This window comes from Numenius arquata, chromosome 1 (assembly GCF_964106895.1).
Source record: "Numenius arquata chromosome 1, bNumArq3.hap1.1, whole genome shotgun sequence".
Classification (NCBI taxonomy): domain Eukaryota; kingdom Metazoa; phylum Chordata; class Aves; order Charadriiformes; family Scolopacidae; genus Numenius; species Numenius arquata.
Genome location: NC_133576.1, coordinates 60,375,580 through 60,391,932, shown reverse-complemented (window position 1 = coordinate 60,391,932; position 16,353 = coordinate 60,375,580). Strand labels below are relative to the sequence as shown.

Sequence of the window (16,353 nt, the reverse complement as noted above, 5' to 3'; positions counted from 1 at the left end):
CTGTGCGACTAGGGAAGAAATCCAAGGAAACAGTCTGGTCTTTTACTGCAAATCAAAGAAAGCAATTCTCAAAATAAAAGCTGACGTTTCCTAAAATCACAAAACAATAAAGATAAGCCAGATCATTTCTTCCTTTGAGGAGCTTTCGTTCGTCTCACTGCCTTGAAATTCCTCCAGAGCAGACTGGTATCTTTCCTTTGGACTCCAGGCTATTGATGGGCAGCTCCATTCAAACCCCACAAATATTGGCATCTGTCTGATGCCAAGACTCAATCGGGAACAGCACTGATCTCATCAAGTCTCTTGCCTTGCCCGCTGGCCAAGACGCTTTTTTTACAAAAGCTCTGTCCCAACTCCCTGTCTCCTGGCCGCGTTTTCCCACAGAGAGGGATTCAAACATGCAGAACTAGTTAACTGCATACTCCATGACAAATGTGACAATGACTTTCACTGATGTGAAAGCTATGGAAGTTTACTCAATGTTAAAGAGAGGACAACATGAAGAGATGGCATAAGCCTTCATGCCTTCAACCAGGCTAGCATTCCTTACTAATAGAGGTAAAAAGTATGAACTGGTCACATTTTGCAAGCGTTTATCCATAACTGGATTTAGCTGCATCCTGTACTGTCTGTACGATGGCGTGGCACGTTAATAATTATTAGTAATAAAATACTGATGACTCCTATAAAGTAGAAAAGGTTGTTCTGCCTCCCGTGTCATGATGATTACAAACGAACTCAATGCCCAATTAAAGAGCTACTACTCAGTCTTGTAATAAAGCTATTTCCAGAGGTAAATTCTCAGACACCTGAGAATGCTTAAGCAATGCTGGAGTGTCTGACATACCAGCAATATTTGGGAAAAGGAGACTGTGGCTTTTCTCAACTGACTCCAGTGAGAAAAGAAACAACTCCCATTCATGTTAAAAGGATTAGGATCAGAGTCCTGCAGACAGACGTACGCTACAAACCACACACAAATCAAATACATTTTAAAAGTTCCACATATAATAGGAGTAATGCCAAAAATTTTATCAGGATAGACTTTCCTGCATTACATTTATTCATAGCCAGATCACAGCTCACAGCCTGTTACCAATGCTGGAGAGCAGCCTTGGCTAAGCCAAGGCCATTCCAGAGGAGTTTCACAGATGAGAAGATGCATTAAGGGATTTGACTTACAGGAATCATTTTAACATTTTGCTAATCTAAGTGATACTGCATTAAATCCATGCTAATACCTAAATTATTAACGTTTAGAATAGGAAAAAGAAAACGAGATTGCTGTATCAGCTTGCAGAGCCAAGCACCTCACGCCCACTAACCCAACATACATTTTGTAGTAAAGCCACACATTGAGGAGGAACGGCGTTAAATGCAACCATGGCTAGTGAAACACAGTGCCTGGTGGAAGGAAACTTCAGTGTAGCGTGCAACCTAATCTCAAGAGCTCAAAATGGGAAAAGCCAGATACATAACACACACAAGAAGCAGAAATCACATTTTTCACTTTGTACGAAGGCTCACAGGGTTTGTCTACTACAAAATAACCGTAAGCGAAGGAAGCGCTGAAAAATGACAGACAAATGAGCACTCAACCACTCAGCTCCCCATTAGCAAATCATATACACTGAAACCCAAAAAGCCACCATCACTGCATTTTTTAGCAATTCATACAAGCCAATTACCAAATGTTTGTAAAACGTTCTTAAGATCCTTCTTTGAGACCCTAGCTCAGCTATGTTTATACAACAGGAATATACCATACACTCCCCAACCACCTGAACCAATTTTAAGGCAAAGAAGCCAGAAAGTGCATCAAACCTCCAGCTAATTTCTATGGAGCTTTGCATTTCTGCTGCCATTTCTGCTTTCCACTTCACTCCAGTCCTTCTCATATTATTAAATTCACTTATTTAATGATTTATATAGCACCTATATCCTTAGTTATCAGCCATCCTTCTCATATAGCCTTAAAAGGACTTGTTTAGGTTTGCAGGGTGAAGGGGAGGAGAGGGGGTCCTTCTGAGTGCACTATGTCAAGGTTGTTAGAAGCCGGCGGATCCTGGCCTCCTGACCCATTTTTAAGTGGCAAATTATGAAAACAGTCCACATGCTATAAGTAGAATCATAAAACTGAATTTAGTGAGAAACAGCAAGAGACAGAATCTGTATTTTGGTGAGAAACAGTATGTGAAGTATTCTATAATTTTCACTTTAAAAGGATGTGAGAAACGCTGGCTCCTTACAAACTTGACATATTCAGCACACACACAAAAATTTAAACAAGTCCTTTTAAGGCTGCATAGCTTCTGTCTTTAAAAAAAAAAAAAAAACAAAACACAACCCTCACATATTTGCTGGACTGGGTTTCCAGCGCTTCCCAGGGCTCTTCTCTATCCCTCTACAACAATAAAACCATGCTCTCTGCCCACACACATAGGGACTAAAACACCGTCCCATTCCTCACCAGAGGGGAAGGGATGGCTGAGTGACATTTCTTCCACTCGGAGGAAACCTTAAAATAAATAATAAAATAAAATTTATAAGTACCCTACAAGTGGTAAAAATAGGAAAGTGGGGAAAATGGGATTGGATTAAATCATTGCACTAAAACTACAAGCTATTTTTCTGCCCCAGTGACACTAAAGCTTAATCTTCACTTTCCTAATGCACTTGCCTACCAATCTTTGTTTGCTTAAGTTCCGCATTTCCTGCTTTTGTGACATTAATGTACTTTAAAGCCCAGAAGACCAATTGGTACATAGGATTTTGTCTTATGAAGTGATCTGCCCTCATCGCAAACGCATTCCATTCAATAAAAAAGTCTAGAGATGAAAATATCTTATAATATTTTTTTAGTTTTTATGTCCTCTAGCACATTTTGTCTCCATGGATACACAAGGCTTTATTTCTCATTTATTCAGAGTGGAATATAAGTCTTTGAACAGATACACACAATGCTAATAGTCCTTACACACTGAAACCACCACAAATTCCTCAATCTTTTTAACCTAAAGTAGTTCTTCTGTGAAAACCAATATTTCTTGTGGACCCCACAAGTTCTGGTCAGAACAGGTATTTCCTATTTCAGACAAGACTCTTGATGAAAGAACACGAGATGAGGAAAGTGAGCATCATCTGACTGAAAGGTTGTTTGAGATACACCCTGCTTCCATAGCAGAACCCTCATAATTGCTAACCTGAGTTTATTTATGCCTAGTTTATAATTCGTTGTCATCGCTGTGCTTTAACGGAAAGAATTCTTTCTTTTCTGTTTACTTCCTTGACATAGTCATTAAGAATAATCACACCCTTCTCATCTTCCCTTTCACTAGGCTAAGCACTGTTCTCCAGTCCTCAAGATGATAGTACCTCTATTTCCTTAAATGTTTTCTTTCAATTCCTCCAGATATTATTTTCTCTTTTGTGAACATAGGGCACTGGGAATGTACTCAGATTCCCAGCGAAACTGTACCAGTGCTCTCTGCAATGGTATAAATGCTTCCCTTTCTCTATCAAAAATCTAACACCTGATATATTCTACAAGGCTTGTGTTTAGAAAAGAAAAAAAAACTAACAACAAAACACTCCACGCACAGTTTTCAGAAGTGCAACAACTATCAAAGAGAACCATCAAATTATGGCACAATCTGGCTATGGTAAAATTACACTTCATTTTTCTCTCATCTTCTATTCATTATTATTCCTTGTCTTTAGTAATGACTTCCTTGTTCTAAAGCCTTTCACACAACTGATGTCCAAATAAACAGTTTACAGGTGCCTGAGTCACATTTTTGCTTCTTCTCAACAGCACGGAGTATATTTGTTTTTCTCCAATCATATATGAGCAGCTCTGAAATGAGTGATCTATCAAAAATGCTTGAGATTAGGTTTTAAATTTTACGAGTCAGTCCCCTATGATACTTTGAGATGTCTAACAGAACAGTGAAGGCAAGACTTGCAGGGAGAAGTAATATTTTACAAGCACAATCAATGTAAGATAGGAGGAAGAAAACATACACAAGACTTTTGAACTTGTGACATTCTTACGGTCACTTAGGGATGGCTATCATATAGTTCCCCGTATCCAGGAAGATCAGACACTTAGGTTTTATTCATAAATCAAAGACACTCTTTTTCAGGCTCTCACTCACACAAATTATCTTGGTTTTAATACAGCACCTCCAATGCAATCATTGTTATTGCGAGTGAAGGTTGAAAATATATCTCATTTTGAAATCATATCTAGATTATTTTTAAGGTATACTACACCTTCAATGCATTGTGGCTTCATCTCAATCCTCATTCTTATGTCTGAAGAACCTCTTTTATTTGCATCAGTTTCCTCTGTAAAGAGCTCAGCTTGACTTTTGGAAATTTTCACAGAAGCCTTTAAACTCCAAGCCACAGCTTGCTTTGCAGGATCTCTGCTTGCCCTTTGTTCTAAAGCAGTTAATCCATTTGCATCTCCAGTAAAACATTTTATGTGCAGTTCAGACAGTTTGGGGACTTTGTTTTAAAGAAAAAAAAAGTAAAATATCTCCCCCTGATCTCCTTAGTTAATGTAATTATTTCTACTTCATTTCTGATTGTATTTTGTTCATTTTTCTATTTCAAATTAATTAAATGGTAAGCATTTGCTCAAGGACCGTTTTGTTAGTCAGCTCTTACACAAGGTCATTCCTACATACCAAAGCTAAGCCTGAAATGGAGTGATCTTTTCATTCAATGACTATTAGGAGAAGAAATATGTTGACTACTACATCCAGAAATAGCCTTCCTATCATTATTAATAGTATCTTCTCTAAGAAATAAAAGTTTCCCATAGACATGTATGTCCCAGTAGTATTTCTTTCGCTAGTAACATTAAGGACTTGTGGAGCAAAGATGAACTTGGCATCTACAGCAGACTCCTAACACCATCCCACTGCACCTCACATCTTAAACCTGCCCACGAAACGCCAAGCAGGACAAGGGGGAGTGCACAGGTGTTTGCTCCACCACACCAACCAAAAGGCCTTCCAGGCCACCAACAACTGGAATAACCTCACCGCTCCCATGCCTTTGTGGCACTGCATGAACAGGTTGGGAAGGACAACTAACGTAACTGTTTATTTCATACAGAACTCATCAGAATCCATTTTTAAAGTGCTCCCACTGACAGAAAAATTGACAACTTCATAAACTTCGCTAAGCTTTTTAAAACTTCTTAAACCGTTCCTGCCAAAAAAATGTCAGAGAATTAGCCAATTTGACCTAACAGAAGACTGTTACCTACATTAGACAGATGTCTACAGATGGACAAGTCTGATAACAATTTAACCTTGACTGGGTGTTTCAGAAGCACCTCTCACCTTTGTAGTATAACAGAGGCAGCTTTAAGCCATTTGAGTACAGTTGTATTTATTAACACTTTGCATGAGTCACTACTTCAAAATGCCTTATGCTGTCCTTAAAATCGTATTAGCATGTATTTCCTTTGAACATTTTGCTAAGTGCTACTAAGATTTTACAGCCCTGGGGAAAAAGATGTAGGAGAGAGCTGGCACACTTACACTTTAAACAATGAAGCATACATAGATCTGTTCCTCTTCTTCCCCATTCAGACTCATGACATGCAAAAAAAAACCCTTTGCTTAATGTAATGTCATCCTTAAAATTTTACAAGTATGAATTACATTTTCCCCAGAAAATGCAACATATCCCTGGTGAGCACGCACAGCACAAAGGTCCACTGCTTAGCACAAAGATAATGATTTTCAATCTTAAGTGTAGCCATGTAGAAGAGGAATAAAGCCAATACAAATGGAAAATACATGTAATTTTTAAATTAACTCAGTTCTCAAAAGGTTTTCTTTAAACAGAATGTACTGTTCTTTGTCCTTTTAACGTTATATTTTTTGTTTTCTCAAGTTTGGCAAAACAGAAAGAATAGCTCTAATGAAGCAAATTAATTAGGGAGAGGAAGGAGACTGAAGAAGTTCACTTTATGTCTTCTAAGTTGTAGTCATCTTTGTCAAACGCGTATACTAGTTCCAGAAGTGCGATTTTCCCGTTGACAAGGTATCCATAACTGTGGGAAACGTAAAAGTTGGAGGCTTCCTTTTTGCTATCCACGCAAATTAGTTATTGTCACAGCAGTAGTGCTGCAACCGAAAGAAACCTGTCCAAAGGAGCAAAAGCTTTCCCCACAGTAATGAACATCTGCTTCGCTTACTATGGTTTGATGTGGTAGGGAGGCATCTAGGAGCTTCTTCCACAGTTGCTACTCCAAGTGCCAGGGGTTTTTTGCTCCAGGGGGGCTGCAGGGGCTGCGAGGGACCAGTGCTCGGGCACTGCCTGGCTTCCAAACACAACAGCAGTGAGGTCTCCTCAGTGATATGCTTCTCTCTCTCTCATCAATAGTTTGCCCTTTTCCTTCCTTTTTCACTGCCTGTATCTACAGTTTGCTACCTCCCAACTCCACCTCTCCCTCTTCTGTCCACAAAACCAGGAGCCATGCAAAACGCACTTCAAGAGAAACTCCAGCAGAATCAGAAAGATGGGCTATGTGTTCAGCTTCCCTCTTATTTAAATGATTGGAAAAAAAAAAAAAAAGCCGTGAGTTGAAAAGATCACCATGGGCGGTATTCATCTAAATGAAGAACACTGAAATGTTGATGTCAACTGCTAAGCTCGGGCTCCATTTACAGTTGGGGTGGGGAAGGGATCAGGACAGAAGACATTTTCTCTTTGACTTCAGACCATGGTATGAGCTGCTGTCACTCTGGTCTCCCAGGCAGCCGCTCGTTTCCACTGTGCAGGAAGTCCACCTGAAGAAAGCAGCAAGGGCAAAGGAAAGTTTCTAGGTAGAGGCAGAGAACAAAGATGTCCATCACAGCAAAGAGCCAGCTCCCCTTCCTCAGCCAAAACAAAATGATGGGGGAAAAGCTTGGATAAATACCAGGGCAGCAAAAGTGCAGTTCAAGATAAAAGCTCATGTTGCCCCTAGAATAAATTTAGGCTAATATGAAAAGATGACTATCAGTCACAGAGCTCTGGAAGAGCCCTTCAGCTGAAGGAGTGAACTGAGGAAAAACTATTTCTGAGGCACAGAGCCTGCTGTGTTTATGTAAGGGATTACGCGTGGCTGTGTGCAACAGAAAGGGGCAGGGACCCACCGCCCAGGAGATCCCCCATGTCTTACATTCCTAGATATTGGCCCACTGGAATTTTGCTAAACTTTCCAAACATTTTCCTTCCTAAGAAGTCACTTTCAAGCTTCAAGCATGTATGAAGAATGACAGGCTCAAAGACTGATTTTCTTCTTAAAAGTTCCATCAAAACAGAACGAATATGCTTCTTTGAAACCTTCGGGAAAAGGATCAGTCCCCTAATTTGCCAAACACGTGAGTAATAATTACACTAGCTTGTTTCCAGAGCACTTTTTCTGTTTGCTGCATTTTTTCTGAAGAAGAAACAGATTCTCGGGGGAACAATAATTAATAGACTCAGTCAAGAGATCATTTCCTCTGGTCCCTCTGCAGTGCTAAATCGCATCAGTCTTCAGGAAATGGAGTAAAGTGCGAGTGCTAAAAACAATCTAAGCCTACTACAAATGGGAGGAAGATGTGTACCAAAGCAATAGGGGGCATACGGATGTTTAAAGGAACTCAAGCAAAGCTATTCTTTTTCTTTTTTTTTTTTTCCATTATACAATTTTCCTTGGTGCTCAAGTTACACCTACATAGATTTACTAAGACTAGAAGTACACGTTTCAGAAGTCATTTAGGAAGTAATTTAAATACATTTAAGAGGTATAAATCCATGGGAAGTGTAAGTGAGCCAGGAAACTACCAAACACTCCTGACACAAATACTAAAAAAACCCAAGACTCCATGGTGGCCCGTAGGATCATTGCAGACTCCCCCCAGCACAAGGTCAAACGGCAGACACAGTTTTGATCCTGAAGTAGGGAAGAAGTACACAAGCATCAAAAGAAGCCAGAAAGCAAGCTGTCAAAACTATTGTGCAACCTGAGAAACTTCTGGCTAAATTATGCATCGGATCCAGCCTATGTGCTGTAGAAGAGGCAACCTTCTGCAAGAACAGCTGTGAGTAAAAGTCAAGTTCATCAATGTCATTACTGTTAAGTTCACCTATGCTTTACCAATACACATATCTTGGCCCTTAAATTTTTCTCCAAGTTGGTATATTTTTCATTCCCAGAACTAATACAATTACTTCCGCTTCTGTCAAAACCGCAACTTTCTTTTTTAATTCCTTCTTTTTATTTGGAATTATTTTTGTGTAAAGACAAAAGCTGCCACTGAAAAGAGAGGGCTTTTAAGGAAAAGGATTTCTGAGAAATAATTGTCCAGAACTCGCAGGTGAGGTCTCAATAACACCAACACTGAAAATATCACAAAGGTTCATAGTCGCAACTAGGTATTACACCAGCAAATCTAACCTTGCATCAGAACATGGCACGCTGCCGTCTTTTTTACAGGATACAAGAAATGGCTGTACTCGTAAACAAAACATTTCAAAATAGATAACTGAACTTGGTCTCAGCAAGGTCACTTAAGCACCCTCTAGCAAGAAAGAAAGTTTTCTGTTACACCCTCAAGAGGCCAACCAGAAAGCCTTGCTCGCTCTCTTGTGTGGTGGTGATGCCAAATGACATTTGTTAAAGACCAATCATAATGTGGTGATTGGGTAATCTTGTGGATAACCTCAAATGAAATACTTCCAGCAGAGAAGAAATAAAAGGACAGTATATACAAACATAGCAGTAAAATGCACACAAATATGTAACTAATACATTGTGATATATATACGCACACAAGAGAAAGATACAAAGATGACATCCTTGTGATTCCAAAAAAAAAGGTCTTCTTTTGAGCATTGCTCCTCACTGACACGGTGGGAAGGTAGGTCTGAGGCCTGGCTCAGCCTTCACTTACGTGGGTGTGTCAGCAGTGTTGTTTATAAACTGGAAATATTTATATGAATGTATAATTTAATCTCCAAGTGTTGCTCTTCAGTGATGTTGAGCAAAGGAAGCTGCAGCTGAAGTCTTTGGGAGCTAACAACTTCCAGGACTATTGAAAACCAAGCCATTGGTAATTAGTTGAAAAGACTCAGGATTCACCAAACACAAGAGGATAGGGGTTTTTCCAGCCCTTTTTTGAGTGTCAGCACAGTTTCTATACAAGGAACTCTTTTCAAGTGTTACACTCATGCTGGCCAAAGAGGCAGTGGTCTTGCAGTGAGGCTGTTAACAGCAGAACAGAGCTCAAGAAGACACCCAGTTATACCATCATCCAGGGTGCCCACCCAAGCACCCTGTTACTTCCCTCATTTGAAACAAATGAGAGCAGCCTGCAGCTCAGAGCAGGTCAATGCAGTAGGGCAGGAATAGTCCTGACCTTCAGGCTTCACTAGGTCTGCTTATTTATAGCCATCAAGGCTGAAAGCACCACTCATAGGGCTGGAACCATCTGAACTGCGTGCAATAAGGACATGGATAAGAAGGACAATCCCAAATGCAAAGAAACATCATAAAACATAACCATAATGAGTGACAGGGAATACACAGCCATTTGTCTTCCCACTTCCCACTTCTCAAGCAGAGAAGCCCTGAGGAGATTCAAAGAAAGCTCACGTAAAAGCAATCTAATTTGCCTGATCAATGCAATCAAAAATGCCTGTTTCTTTATCTGCTTATTTGGAGTCAGATTGAGAAACTGCACTTAGAGTTAAGTATCTGTCTAAACACCTAAATAGGCACTGGGATGAGTCAGAGTATTTATTGTCGCCTTGCTCCAGTCACCCTGCTTAAGTTGTATTCAAGCTTGCTTTAAAATGGATACACAAAGACAGCTAGAGGCCAGTTCAAGCGGAATTGAAGAATATGAATAGCGAGACACATTAATTCCTCATGGTAACGCCATTAACTGCAGATACTTACCCCAGAATAAATGTGAACTCCTCTTTTCCCCCTTGCTTTTGCATCCTTTCTAGATAAATATCAATTTTATCGAGTTAACAGAAAACTGAATAGTATTACCACTAGTTGAAAAAAAAAAAAAAGTTTCATGCCAGAAAACAACAAGATGAATCACCAAGAACACAACAAGGTTATTTGCGAAAACCAAGGACATACGTACACACTCCTAACTCTATTACCTCTGAATGCACATTAAACACTTTACAGAGCAAGCTACGTACAAGCTCTGCTCCTATCAGCTTATAAATTTTATTTCATTAAAAACTACAGAACTGACATGCTCAAAAAAGAGAAGGGGCAACACAAAGGTTACCCTAAGAATCTGGCATGGTTGCTCAAACAGGGGTACACTGTTTCTGATTTGTAGTTAGCCAAAATAGCTCTAAGATTACAAGATACGTTTCAGATCAACAGCTTGCTTTCAAATGTTCCACTCTACCTGTGTGCTGGTTGCCAGAGAGAAAATAAATGTCATTGGCCTTTTAAAGCAAGAAACACGTATTTTTAATGCTAATTTGTCTAGTACAGAATACACCAATATATTAGTTCATAAAAAAACAACTCCGAAGTTTTGCAGTACATATTCCCAATCATTTTAAAGGAAATTTATAGGATGTGCTGTTTTAATGAAATCAAGAACAGAAATAGCATTCAAATTTCTTCCGATGAAAGAATTACTGAATTCCTGAGAACTAAAAATAGTGATAAAAGGGGTTTGACAAAAGCCCATGTTTTCAAATGTAATAATTATATAAGACATAACACCAATATACAAGGCACTCTAGGGAAGGAAAAAGACCGATTAGTCCACAATTTGAGTTTTCATTATAAGATACAAGTTACTGGCTGGACTACTTGAAAAAAAAAAATTGCAAAAGAAAAACTCAGATTCAGAAATACCCTGAGCTTCCACAGAATCTAAAACAAACCTCAGAGGTAAAAGTTAACACAGTAATTTCTAACAGATGATTCAGATGCCTGTGTGGAAGAAAGAGGTATCACGTAAGCTTTTTTTGTGCTGGGGAGTGGAGGGAGGCTACAGACAGGGAATGATGCAGCACAAGAAAGGCCATGGATAAGTGGAAATGGGAAGAGGAAATGGATAAAACCTTATTTTAAACAAAGGCCACACAGGTAATTCTGAGAACACTGAAACTTCCTCGCCCTTTTCGAGCAGGCATGCAAGCGCTGGGATTTTCAGACGCGATGACTGGAATCAGCTTTCAGTGAAGATGAAGTTTGTTTCACTCCAGACCTCAGTGTGAGCAAAGCTGCAGAATTTCAGAGAACTTCAGATAGTGCGTTTGTAAGATATACTGTAAACAAAACATCGATGCGTATAAAATGAAACCTTGACTTAGCCTGGCCTAGCGCCCTTAAGAGAGAGACAGCGTTTGATAAGAGATCAAACGTACAAGTGTCTCAAACACAAGACTAACACATGCAATACGACAACGATCCATACAAGACAAGTGGAAAAACAAGGAGGGAATCATTTGAACGTCAGCCCTCCAGCACAAGTGACTTTGAAGCATTCAAACCAAAGCCCTACCTTGCAAAAGGACACCAGCAAAATTAAAGGAAATATAATTAACAAAGGAGAACAGCATGAAGATCTCAGTTCTAACAAAATGAGAATGTGTGTCAACAAATTAAATATGAACACACACAGAACTTGGGAGAAGTGAAAAACCCTGCTATTACCATGACTTTTAGTGAAAGGGATGTTCTAATTTGCCACACCTCACACTTTAGAGTAAATAATTATCAATAGTCAATTGCATTATATTTATTTTAACATCAAAGATGTAGTGAAGACCAGAAAACTGATTAAAAAGTGTAAATACTCCACCAGAAACAGTACAGGATCAGTTGGTCTGATAATGTGTTCTGCCCAGAGTTTTTATGAAATTGTTGTGGATGACCTACAAAGCATCTGTATTTCACAATGGTTCATTTTCTCACTTTTTTGCAAGAGACAGAATTTAAGAGAACTTTACAAAGAAGCAATAAACAAAAAACCATCCTCCGGACCATGTTACTAAAGGAAAGGAATTCAATGATGTTTCTCCACTTGGAATTCCTTTTTCAGGCATGCATTCTACATAAAGGGCAAGTGATTTAAACAATCAGTACAAAATAAGCCAAAAGTAAGAGATAAGTAAACTCTGCTTAATGTTAACATGCAAGTTAAGGTAACAGGTACCATATTTATAGTCGTAGATAATAACTGTAAGGGCTTCCTGGCAGTAATATTTCTTGCCAAACACTTCGGGGTTATGATCAAGAGACAAAAAAAAAAAAAAAAAAAAAAAGAAAAAACAAAAACAAAACAAACACCCACAAAAAAAAACCCACACAAAAAAAACCCCAAACCAGCAGCTTGCTACTCATCAGATGTGCTCTCTGTGCATTTCAATTACACTCTATTTAGTCTAGGGACAGAAATGCTGCCCCTTCACCTTTTTCAGCGCTGCAGAGAGAAATAGGAGCTGCAACAGCATTAAAAGAATTTTGCTGCACAGTAACAATTACTGAATATTTTCTATTGGCAACACTGCATGAGAAAGAAAAAAAAAAAGAAATAGCCTGAGGCTTCAGCTGGCTAAATGCACAGGGCTGCTCTTAGCAAAGGCATCTTTTCAAATTCAGCTGTGCAGATCTAAAAGTCACTGAAAGACAACAAATTTGAGAATCTGAGGTGTCATTTTTTCCCCCACCACTTCACAGAAGTCTGAATGCCACTATGACGTACCTAAAGGCACAAAAATAGGTCTTGCTTACATGGGTTTGAGAAAGCCTGCACCAATGCAAATACAGAATTAGATGACTTTAAATGGATGCTGGAAATGCATAAATGAAAAGTGATACAAAATGGTGCGACATCCACTATGGGAAAACCCAAATTCATTCCACTGCAGGAAGGGCCACAATCTTAACTCCAGTTCAGTCTAACTTACAGTCTAGTAGGCACACTATGACAACTGTAATTTATAGCCAGCAATGCTCTTCTAGCACTGAAGGATTTAATACATAACGGCACTCTCCAGCTGTTATGTACCCTCTCCAGAAGTAAAATATATGATTCTGTTCAGCATCACTGACAACAAATAAATTCTCCAAATTCATGCAAAAGACTCAATAAATGGAGACTCCCTAATCTCTCATATCAAGGAATGCTTTCAAAGACTACAGCTCTATCAGATAATTAAAGATTTGCAAGGACCGCTTCCAATGCCGTGAATCGCCTGTAATGGGGCAACTATTCTCCATTAGAAATTTCACAGCAGGGAGAATTTCCCCAAAATTCTCCATAATTAGCCAGAAGGCAAATCATCAGCTGGTCAGCAATCAGAAAGGACAAGAGCATCTCTTCTGTAAATAAATGCAAGCAACTCACACTCTCCTTGCTAAATTCACTAACATGAATATTTGACAGAATAACGTACAACTAGGGAGGAGGACTGCACAGTTGGCTCTTTTTTACCCTTTTCTCCTCTGTGATACTGATGGAGATTAACTCTGCCCTGTTGCAACATTTTTGTTATCTTAAATTTCCATAAATATAGAATTTGACATTGCTTCTACGTGGGCTGTGCACTCATGCATGGAAAATCCTGACTAAAATGCAGATGCATTCTGGAAGACGACAGGTAAGGAGGCAATAAAGTTCTCAACTTCGTGTTTAATTAGTCTTTTCTAGTGTTTTCCTGTGGCCTTCGACTGAATTTCAGATTTACATCAATCTAAATCAGACTTCTTGAATATAATTCAGGACAAGGACATGCCAAAAAAAAAAAAAAAAGGCAGCTATAAATATTTATAAAGGAATTTGTACTGATGCTCCTCATTAACTCTGAAAACAAAACCCATCACTTGCGACGTCAGTTGGAACTCGATGATCTTTAAGGTCCTTTCCAACTCTAACCATTCTATGATTTCTTCCAGCCACAACACCCAACTGCAGGCTCACCCAGCCACAAGGAAACAAAGCAGCCCTGAACCAGCCACCTGCCAGAACGATGCACCGGCAAAATCCTTGCCTGAAAGAAAAAACTATGTGCCCTGAAGCTCCACAAACTGAGCAGGAGGAGTTCACTTTCTGCTGAAGAAGAGGGACTATGAACCGCCTCAGGAAAACCCAGTGGCTTTAAATCCAAAACTGCAGGGACGTGCTGAGAACAGGACTGACTCATGGGCTCGCGTGACACCGCATGGGAGTAGGTGAAATCTTTCACCGTTTGCTCCTGGATGATTGAGGCTTCTGTATGTCACTCGCACGTGAAAGCGAGGGATGCAATGCTCAGCTCTTCCATGGTGCTACGCCTCTGCTAGCAGCAGTCTCCGGTGGTTCCTCCAACAGTGGCCCCGGGCACATAGCATCGTGGCAATCCAACTCTGAGGTTGCAAGGTCAGCAGCTCCCTGCTAAAAAGGGTCATCTCCTAATTCCCGAGCTGAACAGAAGTGTTAAGATACACTGCCTGCCACCCAAATGATGCTGAGAGCTAAGCAGGTACACGTCAGACATATCTCCAGTGAAAATATGTCATTAAGATACGTACACCTTCTCGAGACCTGAGTATCTCCCATCCGGCACTAGAGGTTCACGATTACTTCTCATGTGTTGAAGCAAACCCCCCCGGGTCATTGCTCCTACCCCTGCCTTCGCAAGACACTGCAGACAGAACAAGGAGATTCAGCAGCTGCAACCCTGAAAGACATCCACCCTCCATTAAAAAAGCCAAGTCATGCTCTTTATCTCCTACCACCTGTTTCTACCATTTGTCCAGATGTGCTCAGATGCTGGAACAGGCTATGAAGCCGAGTATGAAAGCACTCACAAGGAAAGACCACAGAAACAGACATCTGGGAGAGGAAGCAACCAGCTAATCAGGGGGTTCCCCAATTACTCATAGAGATCTCTGCTTGCAACCCAACAAAATCTCCGATGTTCTGCCATAAGTTCCTCAGTACCATATCATGCACTAAAATAAATCAGTCACTTTCATGTCAGCTAACTTGCATAGAAATGGGGAATATTTCCAACATTCAACATGCGCGGCTACAAAGCTGACGTTAAAGGGGTACATAGTCACAGTATGCAAATATTAATGACAGCCTGCAATGATATAGGACACGAACAATTTACCACAGAGGGGGGAAAAAAGGAAACACTTAAGGCCACAGCACCAATTAAAGGATGTTTTGCCCAGAGGGTCGCTGGAATGTGAGACAATTTGCCAAGGGAAACAGAGGGTGTGGCCTCTGCACAAAGCTGGACTCAACAGCTGTTTCAAGAGACGGGACATATTTCAGCAAGAACAGGACCAGGCTGCAAGCACCTAAGGTTTTCTTCCTACGCAGTTTGTTTGTGGGTTTGGTTTTTGGTTTGGTTTGGTTTTCACACATACAGCGCTATATACTATGCTTATTCAAGACCCCACCTGGAAAGTATGAGCTTTTAAGCAAGCTTAAAATCCATCTATCAAATGATTATCTTCAGATTCTTTTCCACAGATTGTGTTTAAACAACAAAGTGCTTTGCAAGCCTTAGGATATTTATTAGTAGGACCAGACTGGGAAAAATACAGTAATCTACTCAAATAAGAATTTCAGCCTGCAAGGATACTGAATCTATACGCCAAGTCACGTATAGATGAGCATAACAGGAGCTTTTACAAACTAACGGGCAGAAGGAGAAAATAATCAATGTTAGACACAACCTAATTTAGGTCTCTAAATCAAATCTGACAATCCAGACAATGTAATCAACTTTCTAAATCTGTAAACTTTTGCAAATATTATACCCTGATCAACACTGAAAGAAAATAACTGCAAGTTTTAGGAGATACAGATACTGAGGCCAAAGTTTGGGTGCTACACACCTGGTATCTATAGACATACTTAGCCATTCAAGATGCTTGATTTCAAAAAACGTGATCATCTACAGTAAATAAAAACAGTGAAGCCTGGATCTAATCTAGTGGAATTACACAACGTAGTAGCAGTCATAAAATCATGGGATCATCTACCTTCATGGCAGCGTAGCAAAGGTGATTGATAATCAGATTCAGATAAAGTAATGCACAGGTATATATATATATATATATATATAAAGATGCTATTTAAGTGTAAACAATTTGATTCTATGATGAAATATCAAACAGCCTCCAGTATCATTTCCGAGACTCATTCACCTGCTTCAAAAATGTAAAGCATCCAAGTATGAAGTAAGAGCAGGCTATCTCACAGGTAGTTATGATCAGCACTTACTCTTCCTGCATACCTGAGGGCACCGTAGGCTGAAGAAACCCAAGCTTTACTTACTTTGCCTTTAGCAACTGAACACTACTGCCGT

At 39.7% G+C, this 16,353-nt stretch overlaps 1 protein-coding gene across 1 annotated transcript in view; it reads right to left on the bottom strand.

The window, feature by feature from the left end:
* Nucleotides 1-16,353, bottom strand: part of ARHGAP6 (Rho GTPase activating protein 6) — a 341,879-nt gene that overhangs the window by 146,799 nt on the left and 178,727 nt on the right. The gene's annotated exons all lie outside the window — the stretch shown is intronic.